The sequence below is a fragment of the Etheostoma spectabile genome, unplaced genomic scaffold, assembly GCF_008692095.1.
Source record: "Etheostoma spectabile isolate EspeVRDwgs_2016 unplaced genomic scaffold, UIUC_Espe_1.0 scaffold00018647, whole genome shotgun sequence".
Taxonomy (NCBI): domain Eukaryota; kingdom Metazoa; phylum Chordata; class Actinopteri; order Perciformes; family Percidae; genus Etheostoma; species Etheostoma spectabile.
Window position 1 is genome coordinate 57,630 of NW_022604376.1, and position 19,176 is coordinate 76,805.

The 19,176-nt window shown below is 40.7% G+C and overlaps 3 non-coding genes across 3 annotated transcripts; 1 reads left to right on the forward strand and 2 right to left on the reverse strand.

The window, feature by feature from the left end:
- Positions 1-263: 263 nt before the first annotated feature.
- On the reverse strand, positions 264-335 carry trnaw-cca (transfer RNA tryptophan (anticodon CCA)). Its single transcript has one exon. It is a non-coding gene; the product is annotated as a tRNA-Trp (tRNA).
- Positions 336-4,511: 4,176 nt separating this feature from the next.
- Positions 4,512-4,583, forward strand: trnag-ucc (transfer RNA glycine (anticodon UCC)). Its single transcript has one exon. It is a non-coding gene; the product is annotated as a tRNA-Gly (tRNA).
- Positions 4,584-4,932: 349 nt separating this feature from the next.
- Positions 4,933-5,014, reverse strand: trnal-aag (transfer RNA leucine (anticodon AAG)). Its single transcript has one exon. It is a non-coding gene; the product is annotated as a tRNA-Leu (tRNA).
- Between the last annotated feature and the right edge of the window lie 14,162 nt (positions 5,015-19,176).

Below are 19,176 nucleotides of genomic sequence, written 5' to 3' on the forward strand. Positions count from 1 at the left end.
GTTTTATCTGTTTGATGTGTTTCACGTGTTTAATGTCTTTGATGTGATTGACATGTTTCAGGTGTTTGATCTGTTTGTGCTTCCAGTGTTGGATGTGTTTGATGTCTTTCAAGTGTTTGATGTGTTTCAGGTATTAGATGTATATGTAAATTGGTGCATAAAAGCCTATATTAATACAGGAATTGAAGACTTTGATTCTCAAATCCTTGCTGAGGGAGTACTCCCAACTACCACATACTGAGCTACTGTCACCCATCAACATTTGACCCTGACGTGATTTGAACACGCAACCTTCTGATCTGGAGTCAGACACGCTACCATTGCGCCACAAGGTCTGCTGACTAATGCTTATACAGATCAAATTTCTTTTTGATTAATGCATGTACATATTAACTTCTTTTCTGATTAATGCCTACAGATTAACTTTCTTTTTTGGTTAATGCATATACATGTGTGCATTTCTCCGTGGATTAAAGCTGCAGTAGGGAGTTCTGAGAAAACGTGGACTTAGCCAAAAAATTTGAACAAGCACACCTTACAGGTCCCTCCCCCTTGCTCTCCGCTGTGCTACAGCCCCCCCTCCACAGCTCCTCCCCCACTGCAGAGCCTGCTGTGAACGCGCAGGCTAGTAAGCAGGGCCACCGATGCTTTCCACATCCTCATGGACAATACAGGGGATTTATTCTGAGGAGGGTATAGCTTATGTAAAAAATGTGCTTATTTAAAATATTTTTATTAAGAGTCGCGCTTACTACCGGACTAGAAGTGAAATGTGTCGGGGAGAGAGGGAGTCTTAACGTAATCAATGAAGCAAGTGACGCCAGTTTACAAAACTTGGCCTCTGCACTACACCAGTCTGCCTCAGGATGTCGAAACCAGTAAACAACTTTTTGTACGTTTGCAGCCCAATAGTAAATCCTTAAATTTGGGAGGGCGAGCCCACCCCTTTGTCTTGGTCTTTCAAGGAATTTTTTACGCAACCTTGGAGTTTTACCTCCCCATAGAAAGCTTGAAAGTAACTTTTCTGTTGCTCGAAAGAAAGACTTTGGAAGGAAGACCGGAAGATTTTGAAATAAATATAGAAACCGAGGCAACACGTTAATTTTAACACAGTTAACTCTTCCAGCTAGAGATAAATAAATGGTGCTCCATCGCTGGAGGTCAGATTTTAGTCTCCCAAGTATTGGAGTAAAATTTGCATCTAGCAAACCAGAGAAAGAGGGGGTGACATGGATTCCTAGATACTTAAATCCTGATTTTGAAATATGAAAGGGCAAGTCCGTATCTTGTATTTGAAGCGCCTTCTCATTAATAGGGAAACACATGCTTTTTGAGAAATTAATTTTATACCCAGAAAAACTACCAAAGACCTCCAGAGTTTTCAAAATTATAGGTGTAGAGGACAATGGGTCCGTTACATAAATTAAGAGATCATCAGCATACAAAGAGACGTTATGTTCCACTCCCATCCTAATAATACCCTGTATGGACTGTGTGTTTCGAAGCTTTATTGACAGGGGTTCTATCGCTAGGACGAACAGCAACGGACTGAGAGGGCAACCCTGACGCGTCCCTCTGAACAGTGAAAAATATTGCAAACACAAATTATTAGTGACTACTGCAGCCTTAGGGGACGAGTATAATTGCCGGACCCAGGAGACGAATTTTGGACCGAACCCGAACTTGTCCAACACGGGGAAGAGATAGCCCCATTCAACCCTGTCAAAAGCCTTCTCTGCGTCAAGGGATACTACCACTTCTGGAGCAACTCCAGATGCTGGAGAGTGAACCACATTTAAAAGTCTACGGACGTTGACAAATGAATGGCGCCCTTTAATGAAACCTGTCTGATCAACTGAAATTATGTCTGGAATGACAGAACTTATTCTAACGGCCAGGACTTTAGAAAGAATTTTAACATCTGCATTCAGCAACGATATAGGCCTATAAGAGCTGCAGTCCATTGCATCTTTGCCTGGCTTTAGTAAAACTGTGATAAGTGCCTCCGTGAGGCTCCGTGGGAGGGATGACTGTTCAAAGGAGTGGTTAAACATGTTGACAAGCAGAGGCGTGAGCTGCAAGGAGGTCTTTCTAGGCTTTCTCTTTGGACTTGTGTAATTGTTGGAGCGCCCAAGTTTTCTAAAAATTCCGTCATATCAGAGACATTGTGGGGGAAGTCTGATTTGTATAGATCTGAGTAATATTTCTCAAAGGTGCTGTTGATTTCTTGCGGGTCCATTGTCACTTCTTGAGGTGCCTTCCTGATAGTAGGAATAAGTCTGGATGCAGATTTACCCTTCAACTGATGGGCAAGAAGGCGCCCTGCCTTTTCCCCATGTTCGTAGAAAAATGAACGTGACCTTAACAGATTTCTTTCTATCTTTTCCGTAGACAGTAGATCATATTGTGCCTTAAGGTTCAATTTTTCTTTGTATAGCTCGGGCGATGGGGTCTTTGAATATTGATGATCAATTTTCAAAATGGAATCGGCTATTTTTTCCTGTGTCCGTCTCCTGTCTTTATTTCGTGATACCGAAAATGATATTATTTGTCCCCGTAGTACCACTTTTAATGTTTCCCATAGTACGGATGGTGTTATAGAGTCCGTCTGATTAAACAAAAGGAAATCGTCTATTGATTGTGAGACGTACTGACAAAAGTTTGTATCTGAAAGTAATGTTGTGTTCAACCTCCAAGCAGACCTTGCGGGATAGTTAAGCGCAATGGAAATATCAAGTATGAGGGGTGCGTGATCTGATTCGACAATGGCGGAGTACTCTACAGATTTTATTGAAGGCAGAAGGTGTTTGTCAATAAAAAAGTAATCTATCCTAGAGTAGGACTGGTGCACATGCGAGAAATAAGAAAATTCTCTTCTGGAAGGATACAGAAACCTCCAAGGGTCTATACAACCTATATGAGACATGAAGCTAGAGATTGCTCTGGACATCACACAGTTCATATCTCCACCAAATATTAGATGATGTGTGTTCAAATCGGGCAACAAGGTCATTATTTTCTTAAAGAAATCAGCATCATCCCAGTTGGGGGCATAAATGCATACTAAGGCCACCAGGGAGTGAAACAGACTACCTGTTACTATGACATACTGCCCTTGGGGATCCGAAATTATTTCTGAGGGAGTGAATAATACCTTTTTATGAATTATTATTGCCGTGCCCCTGGCTCTGCTGCCAAAATTTGAGTGATACACCTGTCCTACCCAAGCCTTCCTAAGCAAAATATGGTCTTGAACACGGAGATGTGTTTCCTGTAAAAATGCAATTTTGGTATGGAGTCTTTTCAGATGTGAGAATATCCGGGCCCTTTTCACTGGTCCATTCATACCTCTAACATTCCAGCTAGTAAAACGCACTGCAGATCCCCCTGCCACATTTCTACTTACTGTGCCACTCATTTCCTAAAAGATACCATATGGGTGGCAGAGCACGCCATGAAGTGACATAAAAGGCCATTCGCTTGACAAAGTGAAAAACAAGAAGAGAAAAAAAAAAAAAAGTACATTACCCGGCAACCCATCCCTATTATACAACTAACGAAACACTCTAGGTTCATCCTCTGAACTACGACGAACCGCAGCTTTAGCGTGAATTAGACTTCCAGTAGTCCTTCTTGCTATCTCAATATATTAGGCTCTTCCCAAACATAACACAGGCATATAAACGCACACAGTCAACAAGACAACTTGAGTTGCTAGCCGATAATAACAACAATTAGGTTATTTCAAAATGGCATATTACCACATCCAGCAGGACATATAGAAGTGAACTTGTAGCACTGAAACTATAACCTGAGTGCATCTGCAACGAGTGTCCTGGCGGCATGAAAACGTTACGTCCAGTGCAGGACAGTCCTCAGAAGTAGTAGCCTGGGCTACTTACGTGTAGCAACACGACGATCGTAAAACTCCTGGGCCTCTTCTGGTGAAGAGAAGTTAAGACTGTAACTTAAGATGTCATTGTAATCACATTCAGATCACCTCAAATAAAGACACTGATGATCATTGTGTTCATAAGTGCTTCTCTTTGGGGTTGTCTTGGTTGTGAGTTCATCATCAGACACTAACACATGCAGAGTCCACCGCTGGCTAAATAAATAAAATAATGGGGGTTTTGGAATAGATATTTAGCACTAACTGGTACTTTCTAATGCTGAATGAGCTCTATCTGGAGGAAAAAGGAGTTGCCCCAAAGAAAGTCATTGGACTCTAATTGACCACTCATAGACTGTTAATGGCATACATTGGGATGATGGTTGTCTATTCATGAAGCCATTCATTACTTACAATAGTCAGTTTTTTTGTTTCTTGTTATGTCTCGGCAAGAAGTATTATACTTTTGGGTTGTCTGTCCATCTCTACATTAGAATCAGAAAATCTTTATTGATCCCTGAAGGGGAACTCTGGAAAAGACTGTTCCTTCGAGCCAGATTTGAACCAGTCTCAATGCCCAAATGTATTACAAGACTTGAAGTCAACATAACATAGGCCAGCGATGGTGGTATAGTGGTGAGCATAGCTGCCTTCCAAGCAGTTGACCTGGGTTCGATTCCCAGCCATCGCAGTAACTGTTTTTAGGTTGTGGTACTTTCTTTTTTTACAAGAAGTCAGCAGAACGGTTACTTGCCCAACCTGGTTTGATAAAATCTCTTTGAGCTGCATGATTATGGCCAAAATGATAACGACAATTACTTTGATCAATATGGAGATCACGATTAATTATCACAATTATTTGTTGATTTTCTAGTCCAAAGTGCTGGAAAGGAAGGTTTCACCAATCGTTGAACCTCAGGTTAACAAGGAACAATCTCAGCAAGGTGATTGATGGATGATTCTAGTTACTTCACCAAGTTCAGGCCAAATGCCACAGCTGTAAGACATTGGTTGCCTTCCAGCTATGTAATATATGCAAATGGCAGTGGTGGGATTTGAACCCACGCCTCCAGAGAGACTGGAGCCTTAATCCAGCACCTTAGACCACTCGGCCACACTGCAATTACCAAATTTCCACATCATGACAAACACAGGCACCGTAATCAACGTTATGCTTGTTAATGTTATTGGAAAACTTGATGTAATACAAGCAAATACTTAAGGCCCCACCCAACAGTTTTGTGATATGTGGCGGGCAACTGTATGTCAGTGATCAAGCTTGTTGCTGTGACCAAGAAACCACCAGCAAAATGACTGATACATTATCAGTTTAAACATTTTCTTGGATGCCAAATATTTGATTTCAAAGTCAGAATCCAATTGAGATGTAAGAACAATACAATGCACGTCCAGCTTCTACATTTCCGCATGAGTCAGCTTCCCCAATTTCTAAGGAAATATAAACAGGAAAATAGCCGAATAAGCATACATGTGCAGCTCAACCTCAAAAAGCCATGAAGCAAATGCTTGTGGCTTAAAGATCGAGCTCCCGCTCATTAAACATCAGACAGGCGTAGTATCTGTGGCGCAATGGGTCAGCGCAGTTGGCTATTAGCTGAAAGGATGGGGGTTCAAGTCAACCCAGGGATGTGTGTTGCTTTGATAACCTGGAGTCTGCCAACTCTGTGATTTATCCTTCAGCTGAAGACCATAGAGCAGCCCAAAGATCACCCAAGTGGCCTTTAGAAACCATGTGCATATAAAACTTTGCGGTCATTGGTATGCAGGTCACTTGATGTAATACAAGCAAATACTTGAGGCTCCACCCAACAGTATTGTGATATCTGGCGTGTGCAGTAACAACACATCAAGTGCATCCAGGACCTGCCTGGTGTGCAGCTTCATACAGAGACGGGCACTATCAAGAAGGGGGGTGTTGTCCTGACCAAGTATCGCTGTGCCAGAGAGTCCATGTCTCTGGAATCATTTCATTGCCACCTGAACAAGTTCATTCTATCTAAGTAGTATGTGTTTCATGATTGTACTTTTGTTTTTGAATGGTAAATGGACATATTTTAAAGAATAATTTTAGAACTGTGCTGGAATTTGCAATAAAAAACATGACCTTTCCCATTTTGACAAACTGTTTTGATCACTTGAGGTATTTCAATGAAGTCTTTGGTCTTTGACAGTTACCTTGCAATCTAAAACTGTATATCCTATTGTCTCTAGAACAATAGTTGGCAGTTGGAGGAGTAATGGCTCTTTACAGTGAATATGCAAAAGAAGATGTTCACAAATTCAGTCCAAGTAAATGCTCAGCCCATATTCACACAGACCTAAACCTACTCACTTAATGCTGGTTACAATATTCTAATAATCAACAATGCCAGAGAAAAATGACAAAGACGGTTAACAATTAACAAGCATTACGTTAGTTAAGGTCCCTGTGTGTGTTACGTGTTATGTGTAGCATAGTCATGCGCAGGTAGTGTGGCTGAGTGGTCTAAGGCGCTGGATTCAGGCTCCAGTCTTTCTGGAGGCGTGGATTCAAATCCCACCACTGCCATTTGCAAATGTTACATTGCTGGAAAATAATCAATGTGATGACTTGTTGTTCAGATGAGGTTGTCCTTTGTGACATAGCTTAGTGAAGTACCTAAAGACCCTGACTGTGGATTTTATATCTGTACTTGCAATGCCCTGTTTTTAATGACCACCCAATCGTAAGTGTTCAATGTGAAATATTCATTCATTGACAAAATTGTCGGTAACTGTGACGGGGCGCATGTCAGCCGTCACGGTAGCGATACGCTACCTATACCATCCAAGGACTGAGACTGTAGGTATATATTATGTGCCCGTATATGTTTAACGTGTTCATATGTTTCATACATTTTTTACAATGTTTAAAATCTTCAGTCTCTAGCCAGTCTCCATTTCCCCACAGTAATCTCTTAGCTTTCTTGTGCGCACATTTAAACATCTAAAACTACGGTGATTTACCTGCTTATTTGAACCCGTGGCCTTGTCTAGCAGAGCAGAGTGGCGCAGCGGAAGCGTGCTGGGCCCATAACCCAGAGGTCGATGGGTCAAAACCATCCTCTGCTAATTGCTATGCTTTGTCTCCATATAAAGTCCACTCTCAGCCTGTTGAAAATTAACAATGCATCTGTTTGTGAAATGTTTCCTCCTGCTGAAGGGTACAGTCATTATGTTATGTTTATTTCATCCATTAAAATGGAAATTAGAGTGCTCATCCCCGCTGTAACACCCATTAAAACTGGAGCATTAATATTGTATAGATAAAGTACAATAAAAACTGTAAAATGTGTATGTTTGAAGTGGTTGTTGTGCTGTCTACAATAGCCTGAGGTATAAAAGGGAGAGCATACTGCTTAGTTTGTGTCACAGGAGGTCTTAGTCTAACACTACGCTCCAGAACCCTTCAAGTCAGATTACCACAGGAGGCCTTGGTCTACTACTATGTTCCATAACCCTATCAGTCAGATTAACACAAGAGGTCTTAGGCTGAATCTCATTTCTCTATCTTACCCCTACCCCTTTCCCTACGTCTTGAGCGTTCACGTGAGTGCTGTCCCAATAATGTTTTTGATCAAGGGGCAAGGGGTGTATGGCCCTAGGAACCATAGACAATGAATGAAGAAAATCAAGGGAGAACGCCATCTTACTTGAAAGGAGGACACAGCAGCTGATCCACTTTAGGGCTGAAAACCAGCAACGTTTCCTAAATCATGTGTTCATGTTGTACCCATTCATTACTGCATCGGTACTGTATTATTGTAATCATTTGTAATTAATTCCTGTTCATGCACTTGTGTTTTGTTTTTGTTTTTGATACAGGACACTGATGATTTGGGGGGGGGTTACAGGCCAACAGGCATCAGCCTGGTCAGGAATATCAGAATAGCTGTAGTTAATTTGTTTGTTTTTGGTCTTGTGTGTCTTCTTTTTAGTTTAACACATTCGTGGAGAGTTAGCCAGAGTGGCTAGGATGGCGGTAGGTTGGCAGACTCGAACATTGCACATTTTCAAAGGTGATTAGTTTATTTCCATGGTCTGCAGTACACGGATAATTAACCCATCAAACTTAAAGACAGTGGCACATTAAACTAATAGTAGCAATAACAGGCACATGTTCCTGGCAGCACAGCCTCACCTCCCTCTCTCCTCCCAGGAGCACAAATCCCCCCATTTATATAGGGTTGTCAATTCCCACCCCACTGCTTCAGTCCATCCCATCCTAAAGCAGGTTGATCTACTCCATAACATTAATACCTTGCCATCTCTTAACCTATGGAACTTGGTCACCAGTTCCCTCCTATCCTGCTGACTACAAAACAGGTCAGGATTTTGCATACCTTTTTTATACAATGACCAAAAACAACCAAAATAAACATTCCTATACAAAAGAAAACCCTCTACTTGGTTTGGCCCGGTGATGTCATCCATGACCACCCTATTCCTATAAAACAGGAAATACTTAGGCCGGCCCCTCCCCTACCAATTGTCTTGCATGGTGGAACTGAACAAAGGAACAAACAATTGTAAGTATCAATACAGGGAAAACCACGTTTCAACTTGCAACCTAATAAAATGGAACTGAAACTAACGTGACTGTGTGTTTACTTTACTAATGACCTGTATGGGACAAGTGGTGAGCAAACCCACTTCGTCACACACCCTCCCTCTTACAACCGTTACTCATCAGAGTCATCAATGACATTCTTCTTTCCATGATCTTGTGGAAATGACACCACTTTACCATGGACCCATAACAATGGACAGAAGCATGCTAACACACGGCTAATTAGCACCAACAAGACTACAAAGAAACAGGAGGGTGGAACTGGTAATAAATCAACAAGTGGCAGTCCTCCCTGGAACTCGTCTGGTGCAAAGCCTAAGACTAAATCATTTTCCTGGGAAATGGGAGGACGACTAACGGGCAGGGCACAGCGCCCTGAGATTTGTGATATGACCGGCTGGCCTGCATTATCATCCGGGCAGAGCGCCTCTTCAACCCCTGTACCTAGTAGGACACAGCCGTGGACAGCTGCAAAAGGGAAAATAAGCAACAAAATGCCCCCCCAACAACCTGGTGTGCAAGTGGATAACAGATTTGCTCCTCTGCTGCAAGACGCTGGACAGACATCTGATGACCGGGACTGCGTCTCATCACCACACAGCAGGGTAAGGACTGAGAGCAATTCAAAAAGTAAAAAGCTAACAACTGGGCCTCAAACCCTGATTGTGGGTGACTCTGCTGTAAAAGATTTAAAAAACAGTAAAAACACCAAAATACTCTGTTTTCCCAAAGACATGGTGTCTGACTTGACCCAAAAAATCCCAGCTATCGTGGCAGCACACCCAACTGTGAAGAACATTATTCTGCATATCGGGTCACGTGATGTTGTAAAGCAACAGTCTGAATTGCAGAAACTGGAGTTTAGGGAACTGCTGGACAGTGTCAGCCCCCTAAACGCAGATGTGTTTATCAGTGGCCCTATACCGCCAGTCAGAAGAGGAGATGAGAGATTCAGCCGGCTGTTGGCACTAAACAAATGGCTTTCAACTGAATGTACCGTCCACTCTCTGCAGTTCATTGACAATTTAAACATTTTCTGGGAGCGCAGACATCTTTTTAAAGCAGATAGACTTTCCCTTAACAAGCCAGGAGTAAAGCTGTTCACCTCTAATCTGCTTTACTTTCTGCGCTACACATCTGCTCCCTCTGCCAAGGACACGAGACAAGACGAATCAAAACAAAAGGAAGACACAACAAAGTGCGGCAGTGATCCAGCACAGCCCCCACCTGTGCAAAGATTTGACCCTGGGAGACCAGAGAGCAGAGACACGAAACCCCTCAAACCCCCCTACCAACCCCGAACCTTCTGAGGATTCATCGCTGTCTCTACTGATGTCTCCACACTCCCTTTCCCTTTCCCCCATCAATTATACACCCCTTCCTACCCCCATGGCTCAACCCCGGGCAAAAGTAAAACGCCAAGCACCACTACCAGGATGTCAGAAAACTCCTTCCCCCCAGACTGATAAGGACGCTTGTGTGCAAAATCTGGCAAGCACTATCTGATAGATGCCGGGCCTTGGCTGCAGGACTAGTGATACTAATGACTTTTTCCAAGACAAGCCTGGGCCCTGTGGATTCAATTCTTCCTCAATTTATGTTGTGATAGGTAATAGGAAAAGAATGGTGAATAAGCACTTAACTGCAAACTTAGCAAATTTAGCATCCATTCCTCGTCAGCTACAGCCTGTCCCAAAAAATGAAAACACACTAACACTAGCCTTACTAAACATCAGGTCTTTGGCAGGAAAATCATTTTTAATCAATGATTTTATTATTAAGCACAATCTAGGTTTTTTTAGTTTTTAACTGAAACCTGGTTAGACCATAATAACAGCGCTGCTGTTCTTATTGAGTCAGCTCCCCCAAACTTCAGTTTTATGAGTGAGAATAGAGTGAATAAGAAAGGAGGTGGAGTTGCTATTTTGTTTAATGACTCATTCCACTGTACGAAAATATGTTATGGAAATTTTGTTTCTTTTGAATATGTTGCTCTTCAATTAAGATCTTCCCCTCAAGCGATATTTCTAAATATCTACAGGCCACCTAAATATTGTGCAACCTTCATTGATGACTTCACTGAACTGCTGTCTATAATTTGTATTGACTTTGATTGTGTAATCATTGCGGGTGATTTTAACATTCATGTTGACAACCCCCAGGACAGGGGGACCAAAGAACTGTGTTGTGTTTTGAGAACTATGGACTGACTCAGCATGTGACAGAGCCCACTCACAATAAGGGACACACTCTGGACTTGATTGTCTCCAAGGGTCTGAACATTTCCAAGGTTTTGGTGACTGACGTTGCTCTGTCTGATCATTCCTGTGTTTTCTTTAACGGCTCTATCTCTGTGCCCAAAAGTGTCCAAACAAAGATAATCAGAAAACGGTATATCACTGAAAACACCAGTGAAACATTTATTCAGCTTTTTTCCTCCACACCCGCCCTCTCTGGGCTATCAGTGACTGAGCTTGTAGATAATTTCAACTGTAAAATTACAAATGTTATTGATGCTATTGCTCCCACTAAGGTCAAAGTTGTCTCTGGTAAGAAAAGGTCTCCATGGAGAAATGTCCCACTGGTGAGAACAGAAAAAAGAGAGTGTCGAAAAGCTGAACGAAGGTGGCGAAAAACAAATCTCCTGGTCCATTATAACACCTATAAAGAGAGACTTCGCATTTATAATTTGGAACTGAGGAATGCAAGAAGGTCCTTCTTCTCTGATATTATCTCTAGAAACAATAATAATTCACGTGCTTTGTTTGCTACTGTTGATAGGTTAACAAACCCTCCAGTGCCAGTAGCATCTGAACTTTTATCTACCAAAGCCTGCAATGACTTTGCATCCTTCTTCAAAGACAAAATTCTGAAGATTAGACAAACAGTCAGTGCCTCCATATCAAGTACAGGACATGTGTTGTCACAGTGTTCAAGCAAAACTATTTCCAATATGACAGAATTTCATATAATCAACCATGAAAACCTGGAGGACATTATACAACATCTGAAATCCTCCTCCTGTTGCCTTGATATTCTACCAACGGGTGTTTTCAAAAGTGTTTCAACTTGTTTGGCTTCTGATCTTCTACAGATTGTGAACACATCTCTTCTTTCAGGTATCTTTCCACAGGCCCTGAAAACTGCAGTAATCAAGCCACTTTTAAAAAAGAACAACCTAGACAAGTCACTAATGAGCAACTATAGGCCAATATCAAACCTTCCGTTTTTAAGTAAAATCATTGAAAAAGTAGTCTTTCAACAACTCAACCATTTCTTGTCACTAAGCAACAGTTTTGATACCTTTCAGTCGGGTTTCCGACCACACCACAGCACTGAAACGGCTCTTGTCAAAGTCTTTAATGACATCCACCTTAACACAGATAATGGCAAAATTTCAATCTTAGTATTACTTGATCTCAGTTCTGCATTTGACACGGTCGACCATGACATATTACTAGACCGATTGGAAAACTGGGTAGGACTTTCTGGCTTAGTACTAAACTGGTTTGAATCCTACCTAAAAAATAGGGATTACTTTGTGTCAATAGGTAATTATGCATCTGAGCGTACAAATATGACGTGCGGAGTTCCGCAAGGCTCCATTCTGGGGCCTCTTCTGTTTAACATCTACATGCTTCCACTGGCTCAGATTATGGAGAAAAACAAAATAAGTTACCATAGTTATGCGGACGACACACAAATTTACATAACCTTATCGCCAGGGGACTATAGTCAAATACAAAAACTGACTAAGTCCATCAAACAAATTAACGACTGGATGTGCCAGAACTTTCTGAAATTAAATGAAGGAAAAACTGAGGTAGTTGTTTTTGGAAAAAAAGAGGAACAATTAAAAGTCTGCGCTCAGCTTCAAACAACAATGTTAAAAACAACAGACAAAGCCAGAAATCTTGGTGTAGTCATGGACTCAGACCTGAACTTTAACAGCCACATTAAGACAATTACAAAGTCAGCCTACTATCACCTTAAGAATATATCAAGGGTTAAAGGACTTATGTGTAAACAGGATTTGGAAAAACTGGTCCATGCTTTCATCTTCAGTAGACTTGACTATTGTAACGGGGTCTTTACAGGTCTCCCTAAAAAATCAATCGGACAGTTGCAGCTGATTCAGAACGCTGCTGCTCGAGTCCTCACTAAGACCAACAGACTGGATCACATCACTCCAGTTCTGAAGTCTTTACACTGGCTTCCTGTGTCTCAAAGAATTGATTTTAAAGTACTCTTGCTAGTTTATAAATCCCTTAACGGTTTAGGTCCAAAATACATTTCTGATCTGCTACTACACTATGACCCCCCCAGACCTCTCAGGTCATCTGGGACAGGTCTACTTTCTGTCCCCAGAGTCAGAACTAAACAGGGTGAAGCAGCTTTCAGTTTCTATGCTCCTCATATCTGGAATAAACTCCCAGAAACCTGTAGATCCGCTGCTACTCTCAGTTCTTTTAAATCAAGGTTGAAGACCTTCCTTTTTGATGCTGCCTTTCTTTAAATTAATGCTCATTTCTTTAAATTTCTTATGCTGCACTGCAACTTTTATTCTTGTGTTTTATGTGTCCTAATGTTTCTATTTTGTTTTTAACTGTCTATTCATGTGTTTTATCAGTTTTTAATGCTTATGATTTTTAACTGTTTGTACTTGTGTTTTATCTGTTTAACTTATTTTGTGTAAAGCACTTTGAATTACCCTGTTGCTGAAATGTGCTCTACAAATAAAGCTGCCTTGCCTTGCCTTAAAGAATTTATCAGTTCTTTGTATGTAAGAGGACATGAATGTGCCCAAGAAACGCAGTTACAAGTGCAGTGTTTTGTGAGCATGTTTATTTTCAACACATGTAAAGTTACCATGTGTTTGTACACATATCTACTGCTGTATTCACTGTCTGTGGCAAGTCCTTTAAAACCTGTTCTTGACTTGCTTTTTCCCACATCCTTTGAACGCTTAGCTAACTAAATGACTTAAGCTGGCCTGTAATTGTTTCTTTTTCATCTTTGTTGTGATTGTTGTGTGCCTTTAATATCACACATGTGGATAATATGAAAGAAACTGTTTAGCAAACCCTTGCAAAATTTCTAATGTTCCATGGTGTAATGGTTAGCACTCTGGACTCTGACTCCAGCAATCTGAGTTCGAATCTCAGTGGAGCCTGTTTTTAAGTTGTATGTCTGCTTAAGTTATGTGTAATGTGTTGTAGTATGGAACCACTTTCTTGTCTTTTATGTATTATGAAACTTATTTCCCTGGAAGAAGAGTTACTGTTGCTCAATGGGATTGTTCTTGGTTAAATAAAGATTAAATAAAATAAAATTCATCTGTAATATATCCAAACATTCCTCTCTTCATTACCGACATACTGGAAGTCGGCCATGTTTAATTGGATGCTCTCCAGTTCTTGTTGTTTGGTAGATTAACATTATATTTTCCTACTTTGGGGACTTTTCATTTCATATTCTTTGTCTGATATTTTCTATTCCCTGTTTGTATTTTCTGTGACTGCATGTGGTTTTAAATCTGTTGGAGTTTCTTCAGACTAAAGCAAAGACACTGATGATGTCATCCAAAAGAAACATAAAGGACAGCAACCTGTTTCCAGAGGACACTAAAGAATGACGGAGCAGCAGGAAACAGAGCAGCTCAAATAGCAAACAGCTGATTTATTCATCTGACTCGTAGAATAACGCCAATGATTGACTTGTTTTAAATGTCTGGGAATGTGGAACAGCTCCATGCTGACTACCTGAAATAAAACAAGGCCACATGCTGATTATTGGAGACTTGATTTGATGGATTTATTCTTCCTTGTGTCTCTGTTTAAACTCCTAATTTAAAGGTAAAGTCAGCGGCCACTAAAGGTTGTGTTGTTGCTGCTGACAGACTCAGATCATTATTCTAAGTGTGTGACAACATTATGGGATGGATCCCTACAGAGATAGACCTGTTAGTTAAAGAGGAACATCCTTTTAGTTTAGATCCTTTAGTTTCCAACCAGACCAGAGTGGTGATTGTAGGAACAGTGGAAAGATGAACCAAGACGGCTTTTCATATATAATTTTTTTTGCCAGACTATGGATTGATTCATGAAATGCCTGTTATTAATAAGTAGTCATTCCCATATGGTCCAGCGGTTAGGATTCCTTGTTTTCATCAAGGTTGCCTGGGTTCAACTCCCGGTACGGAAATTGGAATATAGCTGCCAGAAGGTCTGCAGAAAGATCTGTATGATCTCTGACATTTGTCCGGTATTAGATAAGAGCTGTAGTTACGTACGTATCCTACACTGTTGGACTTTGCTGTAACTTCTACAGTTACCACAAAATGTCCAGTAAAATACCATAACTTTATTTTCTGGTTCATTACTGTAATAAACATTGCATTATGGGTATTAACATTTAATTTACAGTGATTTACTGTACATTTTGAATTTGCGGTACACTGTTCAACTTTACTGCATTTCTACAGTTACTTACCATAAAATGCCCAGTAAAATACCATTATTTTCTGTTCCGGTTTATTACTGTATTATGCATTGCATTGTGCGTGGTAACATTTAATTTACAGTGATTTACTGTATTTTTTTGACTTTGCGGTAGTCTGCTGTAAAGCAACAGCAGTAATGCTACTGTAGTTGAATAAGACAGACTTAAATAAAATTGTTAGTTTATGTTATAGAAGCATGGAAATTAAATATCTCTATAAAGTTAAATTATTTAATTTTATAGAGATATTTTACATTTGATTTATTATGCTTTTGGCAGTGAAGGTAATTTAAAAATGTGACATGCTTTTCAGCAGTGTAAATAACTTATTGAGAGTTGTAGAGACAAACAAGAAAGGGATTACGGATATAAATGCTTGACCGCCATATTTGACCTCTGACCTCACGACTTCAAAAGAATAGCGGGTAGATACTTCAAAGGTGTTGAAAGAAGTAGCAGCTTGAGACATCAAAGGAGGACCGGTTTGGTCCGTGCGCAGCAGAGTCCGGTCACACACACTACTCAGAGAGAGCTGGAGCAGCGTTAAGGTAAGATCAATCTTTGCTAATTTTGTGACATTAAAATCTCTGCTGATAAGCCTTCGCAAGCGGCGACGTTAGTTTACCGACCTGTGTCATAGCTGGGCTAGAGCAAGCTGTTAACTAGCTCCCCCCCAAAGGAAAACTTAGTCTCGCTCCAACCTAACATTTTCCCCGTGGTGAGGATAAGCTAGCTATTTTACGACGTTCGGTAAAGCTAACACAACTCGTTTTACATGCGCTGTTTTGGACATCTTTTTTACTTTACTGTCAGACCATTGTCTGAAATACAATGTAACCCATATTCTGGAAGTTTAAGGTCGGTTGCTGCTAGCTTTTGAGCTAGCTGTTGCCGTATTTTGGCTAACATTACCTCCGGTTGATGCTAACGTTATGTTCCCGATTCTGTTTGTTGGTTTGTCAGTGTTTTAGAATGATTAATTAAAACTTATTACAGCTATATTATAGGCCTAGCATAGGCTACGCGGTTATATTAGTGGAGGTAAAGTTAACATTAAACTGTTACCTTTACATTTTGCCAATCTAGCTAGTTAACATTTAGGCTATGTTTTTTTTTTAAATACCCATTTTATATGTCGGGTGACAGGAAAAGTGTCTTTAAGTAACGTTAATGTGGTGGATGGAAAGGGAAAAATGTATCTTTGTTGTTTTTTTAGCTAAAAAAAGACGTGTGGTAAATTTAATTCAATGTTAACCACATTAAGCTCTAGATTTGGTGGAAAATTCAGTGTCTCCAGCATTTATGGAGAGCAGTTTTTTGCCTTGTCTTCAGGGTTTGGCCACTTAAAACCATTGTGATGTCCAGCAAAGATTTTCCCCAGTGCCTTACTTTTAGTAGTATTACTGCTTTCTGTAATGTGATATTTCATATTGTTCATCCTTTTTAGTGTATGAGACCTAAGCTAAAGAGTGTGTAACTCAAAGAATATGGTTTTAGGAGTTGAGTCTATAGCTACCATGGTTTATGGGGGAAAGGAAAAGTAAAATTTAAAAATGTATTTTCCTATCCTCTTAAACCTTTTTTTTTTAAATTTGACAGATTGTTTTAACAAGTTATTTAAGGACTCTTTATAATGGCATAGTGATTAACTTTTAATACATCACATAACATTCTGTGTTATTCTAACAATATAAGAGTTACCTACATTATACTGGTTACCTGCATACTAATGCATGCATTTTTTTTATCTTGTTGTAATTGTGTTTATAACCCCATGCATGCACTGTTAAATATACATTTTCATCATTACAAATGTAGAGCAACAACCAGTGACTAGAACTACTGAGAGAGACGGGAGGAAGAAGAAAGTTGGAAGAAGGTCTGACCCCATGACCCACAGGAGCACATGATCCCTTTCAACAATCTATCATCATACAACAAAAAGCATGTAAAGGTGTACGTTTTGCAACCTGTGTGCTCCAGAATAATGAATATTCTGTAGACATGTGAAAAAACATCAGCACATGGCAAACTATAGGTTTGCACATGGAAATGAGCAATGTTCCACTTTCTTTAAACATTTTGCTGCATTTAAATCCCACATGCACAGGAACCACAAACACAGACACACATATTTTAGTTAAAGTTTTCTTTTTGTATAAGTTCTGGCTGCCAACCAGACGCTGGGCGACCAGGCCGCCAACCAGACGCTGGGCGACCAGGCCGCCAACCTGACGCTGGGCAACCAGGCCGCCAACCAGACGCTGGGCGACCAGGCCGCCAACCAGACGCTGGGCGACCAGGCCGCCAACCAGACGCTGGGCGACCAGGCCGCCAACCTGACGCTGGGCGACCAGGCCGCCAACCAGACGCTGGGCGACCAGGCCGCCAACCAGACGCTGGGCGACCAGGCCGCCAACCTGACGCTGGGCGACCAGGCCGCCAACCAGACGCTGGGCGACCAGGCCGCCAACATGACGCTGGGCGACCAGGCCGCCAACCAGACGCCTGTTACCTTGTCAACCTGATGCGCCTTTGACATGTTTCGGCATGTACCTACTTATATCTGTGGTGATATTAAACTGAACTGATTTCACCATACTTCTCTGATCAATTCTAAGCAATGAATGATTTCATCTGCCAGGAAGCACAACGGTTTCTTTTTGCCATTACTTTATGCATGCCTCCAAACAAAAATATTGCACGAAAAAGTGATCACTTCGTGGTCAACACTGTTGCAGTTTAGATTAACTACAACAGTCAGCATGGCAAGTACCCACTAGTAGGCTTGAGTCTATTTTAGTTTAAAACTCGTTTTTTCCTTTTTGTCTTGGGGTAAAATTTGACTTAAGTTTCGTTATCAGAAATGAGTTTCTATTAACCAAAAGTAACATGGGTGGTTATCAATGGTCTTTGCTAGTAAAATTACTGATTTCATTGAATTTTAGGGTTTTAAATACATAGTGTTCGGTTTTCCTAGGTCCATTTTGACCTGGTGGTCCAATGGAGCACTATTGTGCTTTACAGCAGATGAGTACATGTAAAGACCCACTAAAACACCCTCACACATACACGGCCCCCCACAAACACACAATCGTACAACCAGCAGCTGCAATCTACCTCCTGTAATGGTAACATTGTGCTATCCAACACATGGAAATGCACACAGTACCAGAGACCTGCAAAAGATCACATTGTGCTCTCCTGCATAAACATGCGTGTGCACACACACCTGGGGAAATGGTTATAAATTGTGCTTTTCAGCAGATGGAGACATCAGTCCCTCCAGAATTTTTTTGGTCTTTTTTTGCAAGTATTGCAGTCCAAAATGCCAGATTTTTGCGGGAGCTTTTGTAAAGCTTTTTTGTCTTGCAATAAAAGTTGCAATTTCTTTGTTTTTTTTAATGTTTAAATATAACTTGAGGAAAATAAAATTACTCTAGGCTAAGTTTTTGTACTAACCTGTAAAAGGCTCAGGATGCTGCAAATGTTGGTGTAATATGAAACTGGCTGGAGGTTTTTAAGACAATTTATTGAATGAATCAGATTTGAACATGTGTGTCAGTGGCTCGTTGATCTTTACACTGTTAATGCCTCACCTGCCTTGGGACACATCTCTGTGGTTTGAAAAAGTATTTGTTGGACTTTAACAGAGATCTGAGTGTTGTGTGGTTATTGTAAATAGGTAATGTTTGTGAAGTATGGTATGGTTTTAAACAGAATGACGGATTGATGCATGTAGCAGCAGCATGTAAATCACCGTAGTTTTAGATGTTAAAATGTCCGCACAAGAAAGCTATGGGATTACTGTGGGGAAATGGAGAATGGCTAGGTTAACTAATGATTTTAAACATTGTGAAAATTAACGAAACATATGAACACGTTAAACATATACGGGCATATAACAAATACCTGCAGTCTCAGTCTGTGGCTGGTATAGGTAGCGTATCGCTACCGTGACGGCTGACATGCGCCCCGTCACAGTTACCGACAATTTTGGCAATGAATGAGTATTTCACGTTGAACATTTACGATTTGGTCGTCATTAAAAACAGGGCATTGCGAGGACAGAGGTTAACAAGTTTAATCTTTTGACTTTTGGTACTTCTCCGATCTATGTCAAAGGAGATAATCTCATCTGAACTCCAAGTCATCCCATTGTAACATTTGCAAA